We start from the raw sequence: 21,952 nt of genomic DNA on the forward strand, positions 1-21,952 counted from the left end.
GCCAGATTTTTTTGCTTAGTTATAATACCATAACTTTAATATCGATCACTTTTTCATCAGTATGCTTGTAAACCCTAAAATGAGAACAGTCTGGTAGAACACAAATGTCAGTGTTGTCAGAGAAAATTATTTAAATTATGCTCACTCCCATGACATCTTCGGAAGATAACTGATACAACGTGGAACAGGGCATTAGACCTACCTGAGTACATGGAACAGGACATTAGACCTCCCCGTACTTGTTCATGATACAGTGGTTGGTACCTTTGCAGATGTAAGTCAGTGTCACCATGTTCTATGAGGCTTAATGCAGTTGCTGCCCAGCCGTCAAATCATGTATTTCATAATTCATACTGCAAGTGTGAAACGAACATGACAAAGTATACAGCTAAGGCACAGACATGCGGTCGAGATTGTTGAGGAATTTACACTTGATTACATTTTCAACATCATCTTATAATCGATATCCAGGTCTAATCATAAGAATTATTTAATGAGCGACTATCTCATCATCGATAGTCCTTCACGGTGAGGTTTTGCGCCCACCAGCCCCACCCCGGCTCTACCCCTCCGGATCCTGGCGATATGTATATATTAACTAATGCATGTCATTTATCCATTACGTACCATATTTGCTAAATCTAGATATAATAGATAATCATAAGTGATACTATATTAGAATGGACATTAGACCAAGTGACGATTAGCCCAACTGGTCATTAGAACAATTGGCGATTAGACCAAGTGGTCACTAGACCATTTGGTTATTAGACCAAGTGGTCATTAGACCAATTAGATAGTAGACCAAGTGGAAATTAGACTAAATGGAAATTAGACCAAGTGGAAATTAGACCGAATGGTCATTATACCATGTGGCAATTAGACAAAATGATAATTAGATCAAGTGGAAAATAGCCGAAGTGGAAATTAGACTAAGTGGTGTTAGACCAACTGGAAATTAGACTAAATGGTTTTAGCCCAACTGCTCGTTAGACGAATTGGATATTAGACCAAGTGGGGATTAGACGAATTGGATATTAGACCAAGTGGAAATAGCCCAACTGGTTATTAGCCCAAATGGAAATTAGACGAATTGGATATTAGACCAAGTGAGAATTAGACGAATAGGATAATAGACGAACTGGTTGTAGACGAAATGAGTTTAGACTATGTGAAGTTAGACAAACTGATAAGTAGACCATGTGGAATTAGACCATCCGATAATTCACCATCTTACCTGCCATAAATTTGCTTTTCCTGGCCTCCCTTTATCATGTTTATACAGTGACATTTCAAGAAAGTCTAAGTCGTTCCAATCCATATAAGAAAGGGTTGTCAGCTGTAACAAACTGCACACCAATTCAAATACCATGCTTTGTTATTGCCAATCCCATCATTTTGTCAGACTAACAATGCGGCTTAGGAAGCGAAGAACATACTTCCAGTATTTTTCCTTGAATATTAATATTAGGATTTGAATGCTTAGTGATAGCAACATATTAATTTGAAGAAAAAAAAAACTGAAATGTTTTCACTGCAGTCAATGTGATAAAAATCAAAATTTCTTGACATTTTCCATATAAGGATACTTATTTGCATAATATGCAAATAAGTCAGATTTGCTAGCTTTTTTAATTAAAGACATTGAACTTATTTATTCATCATGAACTTTTGTTCGAAATTACTTGCTGTGGACATTTAATTTGTAATCTTTGGATTAATTTCCTCATTTTCTATTTTCTTAAATTGCTAATTTGCATAATATGCAAATTGATTTTCAGGCATTGGGATGAATTATCATGCTTAGTAATATAGTTGCATATTAATGTTAACATTAATGGAATGCTTTTAAGCAGTCTATATGAGAAAAATCACAATATCTTGACATTTTTTCCATAAGGATGCTTATTTGCATAATATGCAAATGAGGTGAAATTTTTTTGCACTTTTGATTAAAAACATTGAATTCAGTTATTTATCATGAATTTCCATTCAAATTAAATTGTTTTGGACATTTGATTTGTAATCTTTGGATTATTTCCCTTCTTTTTCTATTTTTTTTTTCATGGCTAATTTGCATAATATGCAAATTCAAGTTCAAGTTCAAGTTCAATTTTATTTTCTCAACAATATATATATAAAAAACAGTATACAATATGTACAAGAATGAAAATTACATCAGAGAAAAACAGAAGCTACTGAAAAGTTCATAAGAACTTGTGAGTTGTAGCTCCCAAAATAAATTCCCACTGTTTGGATTCCTCGGGACTTTTAGTATATGGTTTAGGGTACATTCCTGTAAAGCATTTCAGTGGAATATCTCGTGTTGCAATTAGTGGTGGGTTACCCCCCCCCCCCCCTATTCTGGCTAGATTGACTGGACTAATACAGCATACTTGCGAAAACACACCTACGCACACACAGCGTCGCATTCCATATAGCCTCCCACGCCTAAGCACACGCCCTAACATGCACACCCACGACCCTTGCACATCCACACACATCCTTTTATCTCATCATTCACCTCAGTTTTCATTTGCGTTGGCATAGTTGGTGTGTGTGCAAGCGAGTTGTGCTCAGCTATACAGGCGGGAAATTTAATCTACATAGTAAGAATTTACTATGTCGATAAAAAATTCTTATAATCTGGTCACATAAGCATCGGCAATTGTTTATTGTTTATAATAAACAGACATTTATTGCATTGATAATTATGCCGAAAGAAACAGTCTACGTTACATTTAAAAGAAAAAATAATTTGCACCTGGATACATTATCATACATAAACATTTAAAATTCGAAACTATACTCGGTATAGGCCTATTGTGGCAATTTGCGGAGACGCCTTTTCCATTTATTATGTACTTTATCATCACGTGTTTTATTTCTATTTTTATTTATTCATTTAAGTGTTCGTATGTACCATTAATAGTCCGGTCTGTTAGCGTCAAAAACACCCTACTTGTGGACACAGTGGACAAAAGCATGATTTTTTCTCCAGACCTTTGTTTATGTATAAGAATTAAAAATGGGGTATGCTCCAAAAAATCTGGCTGCAGGAACAGTGAAAAAATGGGTGAAAATGTCAGAATTTATGAGTTTAGATTGGTCTGATATATAGACTAGCGCTAGTGCAAAACTCAATAGCAGTGCATTATTTTGCATTGGTTTAGTTCTTGAATTCAGACCCTTTTTGAACAGATATTTTGTTTGTCCTCACATCTCAATACACTAAATATCTGAATGCAGATGCTAAACAAGCCGAAGGGTGGCGGTGGAGGGGGTTGAATGTTGGTGTGTATGTACATATTTAGGTCTTGGTGTAAAGATGTGCAAGACACATTTTTTGCATGTGTTGCCATGGTAACAGTGTATTATGGCAAAATAAGGTTACAAATCTTGCAGTTAGAACTACTTCCTCTGTTTTCATCCGATTCTCATGAAATTTGGCACACACATTGGTCTTGAGGTGAAGATGTCTAAGACACATTTTGTGTGTCTTTCTGAAATTTTGTTGCCATGGTAACAACGTAACATTTGGTGAAAATTGGGGGGAAAACCTTACAATTCAAACTGATTTATCAGTTTTAAATCAATTCTCATGAAATTTGGCACACACATTGGTATTAAAGTAAAGATGTACAAGGCACTTTTTGTGATTGTTTCAGAAATTGTGTTGCCATGGTAACAACATATTATATGGCAAAATTTAGGTAAAAACCTTGCAATTTGAACTACTTCATCAGTTTCAAACCAATTCTCATGCATGATATGGCTCACACATTGGCCTTGAGATAAAGATGTGCAAGAACCTTTTTTTTTTCATTTGTCAGAGAGTGCATTGCCTTGATAACCACATATAGCCAGAAATGCAGGGAAAACTCATCAATTGTGGATCAATCTACTTCTCAGTTTTCAGCCTGTGCTCAGAAAAGTTTACACAAATATTCATTTTGGGTAAAGATTCACATTCAGTGTTAAAGGGGAATCCAGCCTTGGTCATAAAATGTTGTGTGGAAAAGGAGAAAAATAAGAATGGTGAAAGTTTTAAAACAATCGGACAAGCAAAATAAAGTTATGGCTGCTTTAAAATTAAGATCCCTAAGGCTACTAGTATGTAGATTTCAAATTGATAATGGGTAAGTAAATTATGACAAGGGGTGAGGCCGCAAGGACAACTTTCCCATTGGCCTTGTACTTTGATTTTTGGTTTTCTCCTAAATTTCATTGGGGCCGTAATATAAACCTGTTAGTATAATGCTTTATGTCCTCATGAAAGAAAGATACAATTTGAAGTAAAACTTTTGAAAAAGACATTTTAGTCAATTAATTATTTCTGTACATGGAAGAGTGGTCCTTCCCTTACATCATTATGACATCACATGTGCGGCCAATTTGAAGTCTTCATGGGTATATAGTGATTACCAATGTTTACAACTTTTATATATTCACAACTTTCTTATGGTTTGTCCGATATTGTTCAAACTTTGACCTATTGTCTGATTTTTTCTTTTCCTCATAAAAACAAGTTTATTTGCTTTGGATTCCCCTTTAACATCATAAAATAGCGCAGGGTATTCATGGTATTAATCACCTTCAATAATATTTATAGGTTCTTTTTTTGGGGGGGCGGAGGAGGTCCTTAAAAACTGACAACATAAAAATATAGAAGGTTAAAGGACATGGCCATTAGGAACTTAAACACTCTTAAAGAAAGCACCCCTTCCATTTTTTTTTTTTTTTTGGTTTTTTTTGGGGGGGGGCCTTTAGAAAATTGCCACATAAAGAGTAAAGGAAATAATTACAACTAGGAACTGACCCCCCCCCCCAAAAAAAAAGGGGGGGGGTAAGAAAAATCCTTTACACTTCAGCGTATTAATTTAAAGCCTAAAACATTCTGGTTTGATAAAAGATAATTTCCGGTGCCCAATTAATCAACGTTTTATTTATCTCCGGATTTTCTTACATCACTTTTTGCACTTTAGAGCTTTACCATACCTTCTTGTTTTGTTTCCTCCCCCCCCTCTTTTTCTCCCTCTCTAAGTACATTTCTTTTTTGCTATTTTAATTCATTATTATCTAGCAACAATTATTCCATTTTGAATGCTTACACCTACACTGAAATATAATACCATGACATTTATTCTTTTCTTCATAATCTTCTAAACTCTATTTTGGCTACACTCTGTCCTAAATAATACTATTAGCTATATTTAATGTCTAGTTTAAAGAATTGAAGAAATGGCTGTCATGATATTATATTTCGGTAAAGGTGCATCAAATTCATAGTTGCAGCATTCAGAATGGAATAACTGTTGCTTGAAAAAAAATGGATTAAGTTGTTTTCCGAAAATCCTCTGTGAAAATTTTAGTTATATCACTGAGTTTTCCCATTCCTGCAGTTACCACCATCTGAAAGGGATATGACTAGAATATATGTAGAGAAATAAAAGTCATCATTTGCTCAATGAACAGTGAATACGTTCGTCCTTACTCCAATGCAAAATTATTTGCATTTTTTGTGACAGTCAGATCTTGCATCCAACAATTTTGCTACTGAAACATAATATTCATTTTTTGACAATTATACTGAAAAAATTAAATGAAATAAAATTGAAGGCAAAAAATTATTGTGCACATATGCATATTTTTGATATGGTATGCTATTGAGTCATGGATTTGCAAGTGAATTTCTAAAACAAGTGCAGAGATTTTTGTATATATATATATATATTTCTATAATTAGTTGCATGATTAAAGGTTCACTTTATAATATGTCAGAAAAAATATACTTGGAGAGAAGAGAGGGTAAAAAAAGGAGAGAGGAAACATAAGATGGTATGGTGAAGCTCAAAATCAAGAGTGATGTGATATAGTTAAAAAGAAAGAGTAGGAATGGAATATGAATAAAAAAATAAAAGTATGAGAATATAAATAAACAATGATTAATTGGCTACTGTATACAATTTTTTACCAAAGCAGAATGCATTAAACATCAAATGAATGGTCTGAACTCTGAAGTGCAAATGAATCTTCTTACCTTTTAATGGGGGGGGGGGGGCATTTTTCTGCTCAAAAAATATATCAGCCCCATTTGTTTGCGGGGGGGGGGGGTTAAGTTCTTAGTCATAATCCTTTACCTTTTACTTTTATGAGGTCATTTTCTAAAGACCCCCCCCCCCCAAAAAAAAGGGAGTAATGTCTCGCTTTAAAATACAAAGACCCCTGAGGGGCAAAGGCGTAGACTGGTTGAGCATAGGGAGATAGAAGTGGTATGGGGAGGGGTGCACATCTTAATGGGAAGGTGGAACTAAGGTTTGGAAAATCAGCCGTTGAAAGTAGAAGGGGTACACATTTTGTTTTGCTTGCCAGTGTTGGAACTCCTTTGCCAGAGCGGAAGGTTTCACATTCACCCAGTGTACCCCCAGCATATGCCCTCGAGGGGATGCTTATTTCAAGAGTGTTAATGGACACCGCCTTTAACCTTTATTTTGAGGTCAGATTTTAAGGACCAATCCCGCTCCTCCCCCAAAACCTAGAAATATTACTGAAGGTGATTAATACCCCCACACTCATATATTTTAATGCAGTTTAGAATTTAATATGAATCTTTACCCAAAGATGAATATTTCTTCCAACTTTTATGAGCACTGACTAAAAAAAGGGGAAGTTGTTTGATCCACAATGAGTTTTCCTGCATTTCTGGCTATCATATGTGGTTACCATGGCAATATACTCTGACAAATGCACACATAAAATGGTTCTTGCACATCTTTACCTCAAAGCAAATGTATGAGCCAAATTTCATGAGAAATGGTTCAAAACTGATGAAGTTGTTCAAATTGCAAGGTTTTTACCTAAATTTTGCCATATAATATGTTGTTACCATGGCAACACAATTTATGAAACACATACAAAAAGTGCCTTGTACATCTTTACTCTAATACCAATGTGTGTGTCAAATTTCATGAGAATTGATTTAAAACTGATGAAGCAGTTTGAATTGTAATTTTTTCCCCAATTTTCACCAAATAATATGTTGTTACCATGGTAACAAGATTTTTGAAAGACACACAAAATGTGTCTTAGACATCTTCACCTCAAGACCAATGTGTGTGCCAAATTTCATGAGAATCGGGTGACAACAGAGGAAGTAGTTCTAACTGCAAGATTTGTACCTTATTTTTGCCATAATACACTGTTACCATGGCAACACAATTTCCAACACATGCAAAAAAATGTGTCTTGCACATCTTTACCCCAAGACCAAAATATGTACATACACACCAACATTCAACCCCCTCCATCACCACCCTTCGGCTTGTTTAGCATCTGCATTCAGATATTTAGTGCATTGAGATGTGAGGACAAACAGAATATCTGTTCAAAAAGGGTCTGAATTCAAGAACTAAACCAATGCAAAATAATGCACTGCTATTGAGTTTTGCACTAGCGCTAGTCTATATATCAGACCAATCTAAACTCATAAATTCTGACATTTTCACCCATTTTTTCACTGTTCCTGCAGCCAGATTTTTTGGAGCATACCCCATTTTTAATTCTCATACATAAACAAAGGTCTGGAGAAAAAATCATGCTTTTGTCCACCGTGTCCACATAATTCCGCTAACAGACCAGACTATAATAGAAATGCGTTAATCAAAATAGAGTACAAATACCATAATACATTACATATTTGTCATGTTTGTACGTCATATAATTAGTACTCTTGGTACAAACCTGTAAAAATGTGTTTATTGGTACTTTGAACAAGTACAGCAGTCCATATACTCTGTATTCAAATGAACACAAGCTATGCGATTAATTTGAAATCTACGTGAGCCTACATTACGGCGCCCAGTATAGATATTACTTTTTTTGAAATTTTAAAGCGTTTCCCTTTCCTCTAATTACCTTAAAAAAAAGGAAACATATGAGTTGGGTTTAATTACCATTTTAAAGATCTTGACACAATCAACTTGATGGGATCTGTTTAATATTTGGATCAAACTGATTAGATTAACCTAGCACATTTTTGTTTTATCATTATTCCTTTTTGGTTCCCTTTGTTTGGAAGGGATGATGAGATGGGGTTGTCCGGTAACCAGGGGTAAAATTACATCCATATTTGGAAACAAACCAATAGTTAAAGGGCATTTGCATCGCTAATCATCCCAATTTTCTTAGAATTCCCAGCTTTTAACAGTAATTTTATTTTTTGAATAATCCTGGTTACTATCAGGCATCAGATCCTACAACGCATTTCATTGGCCCGATTGTCTGGGGACATCATGGACAATAGCGACCCTATTATACTTGTGCACCGGGCCCATATCGTATTTCTTTGTCATCCTTGATACTGGATACGATAGTGATCACTATAATGTGAAATGTATTATCCCTGAAACACAAATATAAACTTAATAAAATCGAACAATAAATAACTGACGTAAAAATCAAAAGGCCATTGTCAGACTATCTTCTCTAAGTAGGATCCTCCATTTATTTTGCAATGATTAGTGTTAGGCATGAGTGTTAGGCCTATATTCCTGGCATATCCCCGGGAACTTTTTGAGAACTTTAGGTAATGGTTGGGAAAGGGTTAAAAACATCAAATTTAATATATGTACAAACTTCAAAACATTGAAGGCCAAAAAGAGATTTCTTTTGAAACCATCAATTAATTACTTTCAAGCACCATCTATTTCCAGAAAGAGAATCATATCTCACCCCTTCAACATGTTCAAGAGGAGTTGTAAGGAGGTCAACCAAGCATTTACTTAAGTGTAGTTTATAATCATGTTTAAGGCGATAATTATCACGAAGGCATATTTTCTGTAAGCTAGCATGTCATATTTTGTTTCCTGAAAATTAATGTTCATCTCAAAGTTCAAGTATCACTTCCACCCCCTACTTTTCGGGGAAGGGGGGGGGGGAGAGGGGTGATATTGGAATGCATGTTAAGTGACAGTAATTTTCTCACTAATTTAGGTGCTGTGCATTCTGATATAACGTGAGAACACTCAGGTTCATTACCCCAAATCAAGTTTGTGAACTTGTAGTTTCTTGGAAATATGAAAACAGTTTTACGCAAGTAAATATAAACATAAATTATTGACCCCCTAATAGTAGACCGGCCAAAACGATTTTTTATACTTTGGACGGCAAAATTTGTTAATGCTTGCTAATGCTTGGCATCCCAGCTAATAGTCTTGCAAAATTACCCAGGAATAGCGTACGGCCGGATGCCAAGCGCAATTTTGCGTGAAAGTGTCATTTTTAGCGTAAAATCTGAAAGAATGTCGAAAATCACGCATTTTGATATTTTGACGGATTATTTTAATATTTTTGATTATCTTTGATATGCAATTATTCTTATTCAGAGTTTCAAATTATAAGTCTCATAAATATACATTTCAAATTTGATTATTGCACACACACATAGGCACAGGGAAACATAAAACTGCGATTTCCTCAAAATAAAAGTTTGTGAAAACTATCAATAGTTTAAAGTTTTTTACGCAACTTAAATTCTTCGATTTAAATGCGTTTCTCAATCGAATGTATAGTAAATGTCCTAATGTCACAAATATTAAAATAATTTTCAAGTAAGATGGAATATATCTCATTTTATGTTATCCGAAAGGAGACAATGTGCATTTTACCAGGTGCGCATTTTGAAAGAAATATTGAAAATACCGTACATTATGTACATAATTACATGTATAAGTACATACTAAAGCGAGTTTTTAATTACATGTATAAGTACACACTAAAGCGAGTTTTTAATTGAATAGCACAATTTGTCAATTCTTTGCATCCCAGCTCAAATTCTTGCGGAAATACTGAGAAATAACGCACGGGCGGATGCCAAGTGCACTTTTGCGTGAAAGTATCATTTTTAGCGTGAAATCTGAAAGACTGTCGAAAATCACGCATTTTGATATTTTGACGGATTATCATCATATTTTTGATTATCTTTGATATGGAATTATTTTTATTCAGAGTTTTAAATTATAAGTCTACTAAATATGCATTTCAATGTGGAATATTACACACACATATATGGCAATATGACATAAAAATCGTGATTTACTCAAAATAGAAGTTTGTGAACACTATCAATAGTTCTAAGTTTTTTTACAACTTAAATTCTTCGATTTAAATTGGTTCATCTATTGAATATCGATCGTTTCTAATGTCACAAATATTAAAAGAATTTTCAAGTAAGATGGAAGAAATATTTTCCGAAAGGGGCATGCAAAATTTAGCGGGGAGGGGGGGGGGGGGGCATTTTGAATGTAAAATTGAAGATACTGTAAATTATTAACATAATTACATGAATAAGTACATACTTAAAACGAGTTACAAAATTTCTGGCCGCAACTGCCTCTTCCCCCCCCCCTCCCCCGCTGCCTAAGGTCATGTGTAGTGTCCGAAAGGATTACATGGAGCTGAAAGTATCCCGTTTTCAAGATAATAAACCACTAGCGTAAAGGGGGGGGGGCAGACTGCTTCCCCCCAACGAGTCACAACTCATGCAGGGGACGTACCCCAGGCCTGCCCCCCCCCCCCCTGACGATTTTTTTTTTCTGGTACAAAATCCTTTATTTGTGGTTGAAAACCTTTTTTTTTGCTTGTAATTTTTTTTCGCGGACGAAATATCCTCAAAAAAATTGCCCCCCCCCCCTTTGGAAAATCCTGGGTACGCCGCTGTAATATACCCAAAGTATTCTGCTCGCGATTCAAGTGTATATTTTATTGTGGTGTAGCGAGATAGGCACACGGGATTACAAAAAGATGGCAAATAAATTTTCGACTCGAGCTTCGCGCTGGCATTAATATATGAGATAAACAACTTGCTGTTTAAAAAAAAACCTTGCTTGAAGTGTCAACTTCTCAGAATCCAGTCGCATCCAGTCCATTATCAAATAAATGTGAATACTGTCACTGGCGTAAATCCCGGGGGGATGGGGGGATATATCCCCCCCCCCCACTTTTCGAGGAGGGGGGGGGTGGCCTGTACAAACATCCCCCACTTTTTACGAAAGAAATGAAAAAAAAAATCACAAGAGATAATTGTTTTATTGGTGAAAATTCTTCCAAAAATACCGCTTAACAAATAAAATAATATTATTGAATTATAAAATGCAAATAAAGAGCCAGTTCACCATTTCCAAACGAAATACTTATGTCCTTATTATAACATTTAAGGGAAACCCCCGTTTCTTCCAATTCGTCAATGTTGGGGTCTTTGGGAAGGGATTAAGATGGAATGTCAAAAATTTGTTGAATGTAATCTCTAATAAAACCATTAAACCATCATGTGGTAAAAAAAATAATAATATTGGAGGGGTATTTGCCATATGGACATACAGTGGAGTAACTACGGGGGACATGGGGGGCACATCCCCCCCCCCCCATCGGCTGACCAAAAAAACGGGGAAAGGGGAAAAGGAGAAAAGAGGGAGAAAGGAAGAGAAACGTAGTGGGAAAGAAGAAAATATTATTCATTAGAATGTTATATTATATTATAACTATGTTAAGTTACATTACATAAGAAACATTTTTATCATAACTTTATGAAACATAATTTGCCCAGGGCCTACGTCTTCATTGTTCCTGGTGCTCGCATTGTCTGTTTAACGAGATATATAATCCTGTTGTACTTAAACATCCCGTTTTCAAGTCAATATAAACCAAATATATTTCCTAGCACTTGAGTTATCATTGTTTTATGTAGTGACATATGCTTCTTTTTCATGACTCAAAAGTGATTGCCCCATGTTAAGGTCTTCGTATATATGAAACATTTCCTGTCCGTGATTACGTTTGCATTAGTGGATTGGTGAGATATGTCTGCTCTTCATGAATTCCTAAAATCAGTCCTTAAAATGTCCCTTCTTCTGATCTGAATATAAAAAAATTTCAGCTTGCCCTTCGCGCTCGCACCATTTGGTTAATGAAATACGTATGGTCCTAGTTAATTCCTACAAAGAAACCTTAGAATGCCCCACTTCAGGTCTGAATTTTCTAAGTTTTCAGCTCGCGCTCGCATTGTTAAGCGAGACAGGTACCTATTATGATTACACAAATTTGATTATAATGTCCCTTTTTAGGTGTGAAAATAAAACAATTTCAGCTCGCGCTTCGCGCTCGCATTATTTGATCAGTGAGATACATATCCGTTTAATGACATTGTCCTTAAAATTTCTCTATTAGGTCACTCACTCAGTCATTCAAAAATTTTACTGGTGCCCCCCCCCCCCCTATGCCGTGACCCACGGTCGCCACTGTGGACATATCAATGACAATTCCTTGCATATCTAAAAACATGATTGCAAAAAAATGCCAAAATATTTCAGTCATCCCCCCCACCCATCAACACGGATTTACGCCAGTGACTGTATGTCCAATCTTTAGCTCTTAGTCTCTCCCAATTTTAGCTCGCGCTTTTGCGCTAACGTTTTTGTTAAGTAAGATATTCATCTTTTTCTTCATTAAAAACATGTTTAAAATCCTTCGTTTAATTCGACATTTTCAGTTCACGCTTCGCGCTCGCATCAAATGCTATAATTAAATACTGATCATTGTTCATGATTTCACGATTTTTGTTTTACCTCATTTGCTAAGAAAGCGTGAATGCTTCTAAGCAAGCAACCAGATGACCGATGGCTTAAGGTACTCTCCGAGGGACCTATACGATTAAAATGCCTTACTACCATTTAAATGCCTTACTTGGCACTAGCGCACCAAGTGGGAATCGAACCCAGGCCACCGGAATCCGAAACCCCCTCACTACCGATTGAGCTATCGCGCCTTAGAATGTTTCGTTTCTAATAAAAAAAAAGCCAGCTCGGCTTGTGCTGGATTTTTTTTAAAACAGATACATAACATTCTTTATTTAAAAACGTCATCAAAATGTCCAGTTTACGGATTGGAATATAAAAATCAGATTGCGTTTCGCGCTCGCATCAATAGCCTATATATCATTTTTTTAAAATATGTATTAAATGCTCCGTTTCCACGTCAGAATATTAAAAATTTCTGAAATTTTTATAAAATTACAATAATGTTCATGATTACACTTACGAATTGTGTAACTTTCTAACTTTGAATCAATCTATTTTGGTACCCCCTGCCAAATACCAAGCCCCGCCCCCGTGCTCCTCTGCTGACAAAATCCTATATAGCTACGCTGCTGGTGAGTGAGCTGACTGACCAAGTCTTTTAAGCAAAAGCCTTAATTTAGGGAAGAATTTGTGTTTATTAATAAAAAAAATGTTTAAAATTACAATATTTACATTCAATTGAGGTTATAATAAATAAATAAATATGTATAAATATATAAATAAAATAATAAATAAATAAATAACTAACTAAATAACCCCCTCCCCAACAAGCTTTCTATTATTTTGCTTCTGTTGTTTTATGCCTTTTCTTGATTTTTTTTTTTTTTTTTTTTTTTTTTTTTTTTTTTGGGGGGGGGGGGGGCAAGTTTCCCCTCCCCCTCACTTCCATGCATCTTCTATCAAAAGGCTTATGTCAGTGTCCGTAGCTCATTTTCCAAATTTCAGAATGTAGAAGGCGTTGTTTCATGCAACTGCGGTCTCTTTGATCAGTTAATTGAACAGTTCATTAGACCAAAAATTAAAATAGATCGGTCAGTAACCATTTGCATGAGCTAAGAGTTTTCATCTGTGGAGAATGATGTTAGAAATACTAAAAGAGTAGGTTCTTTAAGTTCACATTTTAATTCTTAAAGCTCATTTCATCACATGTATTGCCATGTTGGGAAATGCAGTCGCACGACCATTATGACAAACAAATCTAAAGGCTAATGACCAGCGTCCAGCGCAGATATTGTAATATATAGATTGCATTTCCCAAATTGGCATTGGCAATACATACATGTATGTCCAGGGCTGCCCAGGGTCGGGCTGTCCGGCCCCCGTCTTAGACTACGATATATAACAGCATGGACCTATGATAATAGCAAACGCGAAAACTGTAATGAAGCAAAATGAATTGAATTAAAATTATAACTTGCAATGCAAAAGACCAAATAACATTTATTATTCATATTTTCACATAATAATTATAGCAGCAGAACATTGGAAACAACTGAAACTAATAATTATTCACAAAAGCGCCATTCATGTGATAATAAAATAATAAGCTCATCGAACCTAAATGACGTATAACCTTGATCATGTGAACTGAAATTTGTGCAAAATGATCCATCATACTTTAATACCCTTATATTCAAGTTTAATCATGAACTGGATCAATAAAATTCAAAAGTTATGATGACATTTAAAAAAAATACCCCCATATATATGGCCAAAGTTCAGTGACTCTAAATGACCTTTGACCTTAATCATGTGATCTAAAACTTGTGCAAGACGATCAGGAATACCTGAATACTGTTATAAGTGTCATTATTTTTTTTTCCTATATACGTTCAAAGTTATAACGAAATTTCGAAAACGTAACCTTGGTTAAGATTTCAAGGTTGATATGACGCTGTTATATCAAAACTACCGTCGCCTCCGCCGGAAAAGTGGCTCCTTTAGTCCTGCTCTGCTATGCATGCAGGCGAGACAAAAAATAGGTATTGCCGTGGCAACGGCCATAATTTTTAAGACTTTGATAATCCAATAATTGAAGTAAAATGTAGATTGACAGAGTAGTTTAAAAATGCTAATTCGATCGTTTTATTCATACATGTATATTTTCTATGCACTAGTGTACCTACGGGGGGGGGGGGGGGCAGAGGGGGCAGTCTGCTCCCCCTGACGAGTCCCAACCCATGCAAAAGACGTATCCATGCCCCCCCCCCGACGAGCTTGAAGACCCTTTTTGCCCCCCCCCCCCTGACGAGCTTGAAGACCTTTTTTTTTTGCTTGTCAAATTTAATTTTTTGGCCGACGGTTTTGACCCCCCCCCCTTGTGGAAAATCCTAGGTACGCTACTGTTTCTATGATTTTGGATATAGATATTCCTACAAAATAAATGTTACCATGGTAACGGCAAATTAAATATCAGACCTATTTATGAATATCGCCACAGGTAGATTTACGTTCAGCACCAATTAATTCGCGGAAATAGCAAGAAGATCGTACTCTACAAAAGTAAACATAATCCGATATAATATCATGACGAGTATCGCACTGATTAATATTAGTATGTGCAATATAGATGTAATATTGTGCGCTGTTTGTATTTTATCAGAAATGCGCATCCGATAATTGTACATTGTTATCTTTCGCATATATAACATAAAATGATATATCTTGCATCTTCTTTCAACATTTGTTTTCACTATATGTGCCATGACAACAATTATTATGTATTTATTCGGTTAGCGTTAAAATTGACGAAATTGAGATGCAGAACACAAACATTATACTATTGATAGTTTTCACAAACTACTATTTTTAGTAAATCACGATTTTATATTTCATATTGCCATATATGTGTGTGTAATATTCCAAATTGAAATGCATATTTAGTAGACTTATAATTTAAAACTCTGAATAAAAATAATTCCATATCAAAGATAACCAAAAATATGATGATAATCCGTCAAAATATCAAAATGCGTGATTTTCAACAGTCTTTCAAATTTTACGCAAAAAATGATACTTTCACGCAAAAGTGCACTTGGCATCCGCCCGTACGTTATTCCTCAGGATTTCCGCAAGACTTTTAGCTGGGATGCAAAGAATTGACAAATTGTGCTATCCAATTAAAAACTCGCTTTAGAATGCACTTATACATGTAATTAAAAACTCGCTTTAGTATGTACTTATTCATGTAATTATGTACATAATGTACGGTATTTTCAATTTTTCTTTCAAAACGCGCACCTGGTAGAATGCACATTGTCTCATTTCAGATAACATAAAGTGAGATATCTTCCATCTTACTTGAAAATTCTTTTAATATTTGTGACATTAGGAAATTTACTATACATTTGATGGATAAACGCAGTTGAATCGAAGAATTTAAGCTGCGTAAAAAAAACTTCAAACTATTGATAGTTTTCACAAACTTTTATTTTGAGGAAATCGCGGTTTTATGTTTCTCTGTGCCATATGTGTGTGTGCAATATTCAAATTTGAAATGCATATTTATGAGACTTATAATTTGAAACTCTGAATAAAAATAATTTCATATCAAAGATAATCAAAAATATTAAAATAATCCATCAAAATTTCAAAATGCGTGATTTTCGACATTCTTTCAGTTTTTACGCTAAAAATGACACTTTCACGCAAAATTGCGCTTGGCATCCGGCCGTACGCTATTCCTGGGTATTTTTGCAAGCCTTTTAGCTGGGATGCCAAGCATAAACAAATTTTGCCGTCGAATCCTTATCTAGAGCACTTTTTGACTCTTGGCCGGTCTACTATAAATAGAAATTTAAAAAAACAAGAAAAAATCCAAATAACATCAACATCAACCAACACAAAAGCAGAATTAAAATAACACTTCATACACAGAAATACGATTGATTACATTTTGATTGATTTATAAGACTGCAATGTAATTGGTCATCATCAATCATAATATTAGCTGTGTACTATACGCTCTAAAATGTGGAGTGATACCAGTTTGGTTAATATGTGCAAGTCTTACAATAACTGACGCCTAAATGTGAAATGAATATACGTCGATATTACAATACATATAATTAATCGTAGATTTTACTAACCCTAGATTTAAACACAGATCAAAATAATATGCCGCCCTTTCGTGTTTTGAATGATGACTTCAGTGGAAAATAAGGCTAATCACGAATTTTGAACACATGTGAAACCAAAACTAGAATATGATTAGAATCACGAACGATAATCACAATCACGAATTCAAATTCTACTCCGAAGGTGAATTCCAGTTAAGTTTCACTCGAATTACGGTACGGATTTTGCGTGTGAAAGTCTTGACCTTCAAAACATGACCTTTCAAACACTTCCGTAGATAATTCATGCACTCATCGTAGTTAATATTTGCGATGCAGTGCTTTGATTGACAAGTCGCCAAGGAAACATACCGCCTCCGTTCAGGAATTTGAATTCAAATCAGTTTTAGAGTGGGCGTGTGAAAGGTTTGATGATTCTAAAGACGACTTGCAATCATCATTACAATGATTCAAGATTCTCGTGTGAAAAGGCCCATAGTCACGCCCGGTCTGTTTACCGATGAAAGTATGTTACGTCTGGTACAGATTAGTGGATTGATCTTTTTCTTCCATAGGAACTTTATCAAACCAAGCATTTCTTTTTCCGAAGTATTTCAAAACTATTCCACACAAAACTGTAATTTGTCCCTCGAAATGCTCGAATGCAGTGTAAAGTTGTGGAGGATGCATTAATTTATATACATTATTAACGCATAAACGACTTTCAAACTATTTCTATTCAATTTTTTTTCATCTTGTGACAGTTTTTGGAAGACAAATGGATTTCATGACCAGAAATTAATCTTGATATTTAAAAGGAGAAACAAATATATAATGTTTATTTTGTCAAGTCCACGTTGATTATGTTTTAAAATGTAGATTACAAATAGATTGCCAATTATGTTTAATTTGTCTTACGTCATCAGACATATTTCAATGTCTTTAATGTGTGTTCCCTAACAATACTATTTCACTTTTTTGTGATGTGGTCACATCTTCTCTAAAAGACACTTCTATAAAATAATGGTAACTATTACTAATACCTTGACCAATCATATGGAAGTAAATCATAAATATGTGGTGATCACCGAATCAGGACTTTCCAAAGCAATTCCTTGCTGGGGAAGAAATGTTGTAGGACCTGAACACGATTTGTATCCCCCATCACGGGAATTTAGTATAATATCTAAAGTTGAACCCCCTTGCCATGCTTGTAGTGATGAATCACATGCTGCCTGTGTTGGATTCAGAGAAGAAAAGTTACCAGGTGGACTGGTTTGATGATTGGGTGGAATACCGAGGTGAGCTCTCGGCTTCATCTCCATGTATTCGTGAGAATCCAGGATGGTTTGTTTAAGAACCACATCACTTCGGGAAACAGCGGGATCTCCACCAACACCAGGTTTTGACTAAAGTTAGTGAAAATGTATTGAAAATTTTACTGAGTAACACCTTTAATATTTGACCCAGAATTCAAAATAGAAATATCATTTTACCTCAACCATTATTCTCTTGCGAGTAACAATATTAATAGTAATAATAATAACAAAACAATCAAAATGTTCGCGTGGCTGCAGATAATATAGATCTAATGGCCCATTAACTCAAATGAGTTTCGATTTACATCAATTTAATCGTTGTAGCTACACAATGTATATTTATGGCCATGAGGTGATACGATTTTTAATGTGTTTAAATAATCTGCATTCCGTATTGTTCACACACAATCGTATATCCATTTTTATTTACCTTTGTACACTGCATATAATTAATTGTTGCGAACCCTACAACATTATACGATTCGGTATAGGTGGTATTCTAGACTGGATTCTATTCAAGCATACATTCTGTTTTATTTAAAATTTCAGTGAAGAAATAAGAGCTTGATCGTTATGATTTAATTAACAATATTACATGGAGTGGTATTACCAATTCTATTTACCATGGCAAAATCAGCATGAGCGGGTTCTTGGTTCGAGTCCTTCTGTTGTTTGGTGGTGATTGAAACTCCGTCTGTATTCTCTGCAATATAAAGAACAATTTGAAAGTAATATAAGGAATTATTCGTGAGAGTCATTAATACACAGTCATGATAACTCATATTTAAGATAAAAAGATTGTGTATATTCAGATTTCATTCCGTGTCTATATTTTTTCAAATAAATAAGTAATCAAAATGAGCGGATGATTGGAAAGGGGAATACTGTACAATTATGACATCATGGTAAATATCTAACAAATAGCGCATTGTGAAATATGAAAATGTTGACCACAGATACGCAGAAAATCTCAAGAAGATTGCAAAACAAAAAAGAAAATCAAAGGTGGGCTTAGGCATCATGGCAGTTGAATATGACTTGTTTGATTGAAAAGTATACAACTGTAATCACTAAGCAATTACTTATTTCAAATTGAGTCATCTAGCACATATTAATAAATATATATACATGTATAATATATACATAAAATAATTTTGTTCCCTGAAATATAAAAAACAAACTAAATTTTGTTCCCGGAACAACCCCATTCCAGGTCCACGGGTGGTTTCACGAACGCATTGGTCATACAGACAAGCGTCTTGTTTTCCCCTTCCTCAACAATAATTGATCCTCCTTTAGGAATTATTTTATCATACCGGTCGTAGGTATGTTCAACCAACTTCAACCCTTTAGGTGGAACTAGTACACGGTAAAAAATGAATTGATAGAGAGGGGAACATAGTATAGAGACCAGCAAAATGCTGACCCGTTTTCATATTGATTGAGTAAAATCGTTGATGTCAAATTATATTTCTGATTATTATCTTGAGAAAATCACAAAATATTTTGGAATTTGACTCGTTCAGGAACTCATTGCAAAGTTGTATACTGATGGGCACATAGTAGACAATATTGATTTAAATCTCTCTTACCCAATCCCTTCCCCCAATTATTAGGTGAAAGCATACGTGAGATAGACACCTTTCAAATTCTTAAGTATTTTGCTATTTTTCCCAAGATAATAATCAGCAATATTGACGGTTTCATGACATTTGCTCCAGCGACGATACTGATGGAAAATTTGCAGGTAAAGCCAAATATAAAACCTAACATTCAAAACTAAATAAACCTTATCATTATGTTTGCATTATTCTCAACCAAAAACTGTATTAGAATCCGTTTTCTCTATCCCTATTAAGACCGGAACAATTATCGCGTCACCCTCTGAACAGTACCAATTGTATTTTACACATATTCACAAATTATAGTGTCTCGTAAATGTCTGCTTGCAAAAATAATTTGAGCATTACTCTTTCATTTGTCACATGGATTTTAATTTTTGAACATATCATGATTGGATTAAAAAACAGATAAACAAAACAAAATAAATTGAAAGAAGGAATTTAGGAAACAAAAGAATACACTTTGCAATTCAAATTTAACTTCTTGATAATAGTATCCGCAAGAGGAACAGAAAAACTAACTTTCAGCGATAGCTCTTATCTTGGATCAATTTCGTTGTGTCATTCATTTGTATGCATTATGTTTAGTAACATTGTAATTGAGACAATATATTGAACAACAATGATATTTAGCGATAATGGTACGTACAACCCCCTTTGATCCAGATTATTACTTCTGTGTCCACCCATATATCTTCTAGGAACTCAATGGCGGATCCAGGGGGGCGCCGGCGCCGCTAAAAAAAAAAAAAAAAAAAAAAAAAAAAAAGGCGCCGCTTAAAAAAATAAAAATAAAGGAAAGAAAAGGCGCCGCTTAAAAAAATATACACTGATATAACATTAGCAACAGTAAAGGAAAGACTATCCCCCAGCAAAGCACAATCATATCATCCTCCTTATCTTTTCTTTTAACTACCCTTTTCCCAACAACTTCGCCAGTTAAAAAAAAATCAGCAGTGCGCTGCCTGCATATAACTGGCGCCAATCAAGAATAATCAGCGCCATTTGGTTATAAATCGGCGCCAGTCAAGAACATCGGCACTTTCAGAGTCTTAACCGGCGCCGATCAAGGATAATCAGCGCCACCTAAATCTAAATCGGCGCCGGACAAGAATAATCACATCACATGTGGGCAACAGATAGCGGGTGATCAGTCTTTCCCTTTGAGAAGGCCAAATGTCTTTCTTTGACAGACTTAATCTGCTCAGTCGATTGATGAAACACAATGAAATTTAACTCCGAGTCGTCAGGATTATCTGCCCGGTGAGCATACGCTTCGCTGACGAGAACCGTCACATTATGACCATGTCTCACGAGGTATTTTCCAATCGTCTTCCCGACGAAATATTGCGATCCTTCGCCAAGGCTTGTGGTGATTAGGACGTTGCCCGCCAGCAGGCTTGGAGGCAGGGTAAGAAGCACCACACAAAAACATATTAATGGGACTGCATTCGATCTTCGCAGAAGAAAAGATTGATTCGCCATTGTCTCGCTTTCTCCTTGAGCGGACGGTCTCCGTGCTCGAGATGGATGTCTCAAACATCAAATAAGGAGTGTAATCATAATATTTGTATCAGCCAACACAGTGCCACCATGGAGACTCTGATAAAAACCGTGCATAATTATTATAAATCTCATTGAAGTCCGTTGCTTGAAAGCGGATAATGCTTTCCTTCCGTTCGCTCGAGCCCTTGGTAAAAAATAAATATGAACCTTATACCGCGATTACCGTATATAGCTACGAGATGAGACGAAGCCAATCCTCGTTCTCCCACTGACCAAGTTTGTACTAACCAGCAGTCGTGTTGTCATTGAAATGATGTGAATTGTCCCTCAATTTTGGAAGGAAGGTCAGTGCTTTATAATAAGTAAGTAGGCCGTTGAAGTGATCAGTTCAGCTTAGTCTGCCTGAACAGACCCTTATTGGTATTTTTAGCGGTGTTCGCAATTTCAGATCATGGCACACATATGGTAGTCGTGTACTGTACATTTCAAAATTTTAAGTTTGACATATTTGGTTCGTACTTGGAACTTGCGTATTTCTGTTTGTATGCATCCACATTGGAAAATGACTGTAATTTCAAATTATTTTGACAATTTTAGGTTTGTGCTTGTCATTGTCCGAACCCATGATCCCGTCTCGCTCGTTTTTCTTTCTCAAACTATAAAGAATAAAAAATATAAATTAAACAGATGCAGCTATTTTGTCGTCTTACACGAAATTGACAGTTAATTAATTGACGCACGCTGGAGATTGCCTATACCAGAGAATATATTTATATAGAAAAGGTAAAAGGAGCATTTAAAAGGAGTTCACTCGTCTG

At 35.3% G+C, this 21,952-nt stretch overlaps 1 long non-coding RNA gene across 1 annotated transcript; it reads right to left on the reverse strand.

Annotated features, from left to right (window-relative positions):
* Positions 1–14,043: 14,043 nt before the first annotated feature.
* On the reverse strand, positions 14,044–21,534 carry LOC135155024 (uncharacterized). The gene is made up of 3 exons (XR_010294362.1): positions 21,358–21,534; positions 18,630–18,709; positions 14,044–18,096 (listed from the first exon to the last, which is right to left on the reverse strand). It is a non-coding gene; the product is annotated as an uncharacterized LOC135155024 (long non-coding RNA).
* Positions 21,535–21,952: the final 418 nt, after the last annotated feature.

The sequence above is a fragment of the Lytechinus pictus genome, chromosome 8, assembly GCF_037042905.1.
Source record: "Lytechinus pictus isolate F3 Inbred chromosome 8, Lp3.0, whole genome shotgun sequence".
In the NCBI taxonomy this organism is placed as follows: domain Eukaryota; kingdom Metazoa; phylum Echinodermata; class Echinoidea; order Temnopleuroida; family Toxopneustidae; genus Lytechinus; species Lytechinus pictus.